Raw genomic sequence first — 1,080 nt, 5'->3', positions numbered from 1 at the left:
TCTTCTCTTACCCTTGGGCTCTTGTGTCTTCCATTTGAATTCTGATAGACTCTCAGCTTCATGATCTTTGTTTTCTCCTATGAGTGTTTCTATAATATTGCTACACTTATTAAAGGTATATTCTATTTGTCTCATTTAAAACCATGCCCTAAGCATTATTTTACACTTATATATAATTTTTATAATGATAATACTCAGTGTCTATAGAATATTTAAGTGGAAATACAATTTATTTAACTTTGCTATACATTTTAGGTTCATAGAACTCTTTCCAGCTTTCAGATGATTGAAATGGATTTCCATAAACTTGGCTTGTAGTAAATACTTCCATATTGTTTTCCATGTGTATTTCTCATGTCCCTGTATTAACACGTAAGGGGACCACTTACGGTTTCTTTTCATTCTCTGTGAATCGGGACAAATATGGAATACACTCCATGTATTTATCACAGTTAGTGATCCTAATGAACAATTTTCATTTGAATGTGACTGAGGATTAAGATGAGCAGAAACTGATCTTCTGGCAGACGGGTAATCAAGATCTGATAGAGAGTGGCATAGAGAGTGGCTGTGTAGTCTCTCTTTTTTTTTAATTTTTATTTTTTTAATGTTTATTTATTTTTGAGAGATACAGAGCATGAGCCAGGGAAGGGCAGAGAGAGAGGGAGACACAGAATCTGAAGCAGGTTCCAGGCTCCCAGCTGTCAACACAGAGCCCAACGCAGGGCTGGAACTCATGAACCATGAGATCATGACCTCAGTTGGAGTCAGACGCTTAGCTGACTAAGCCATGCAGGTGGCCCTCTTGGGGTTTAAATTATATTCTATTAATTGGAATACCTTCTGGGAGATCTGCAAGCATACTTTGCCTGGAGTAGAGGACAGGAATTCTCTTAAATGTGAGTGACATTGTTTAATAGTCACAAAGCAAGAGTGGCCTTCATAGATCATTAGTTGCATTAAATAATCATTCCCACTAAGAATATTTGATATAAATTATTTCAAAACTAAAGGATTAATTTGGGTAAATGTTCCTCAATTTCATTGCTTTTATTTAATAATTTCATATATTTCCTAAGC

This window comes from Suricata suricatta, chromosome 11 (genome assembly GCF_006229205.1).
Source record: "Suricata suricatta isolate VVHF042 chromosome 11, meerkat_22Aug2017_6uvM2_HiC, whole genome shotgun sequence".
Taxonomy (NCBI): domain Eukaryota; kingdom Metazoa; phylum Chordata; class Mammalia; order Carnivora; family Herpestidae; genus Suricata; species Suricata suricatta.
Note: the sequence above shows the minus strand (reverse complement) of the source record.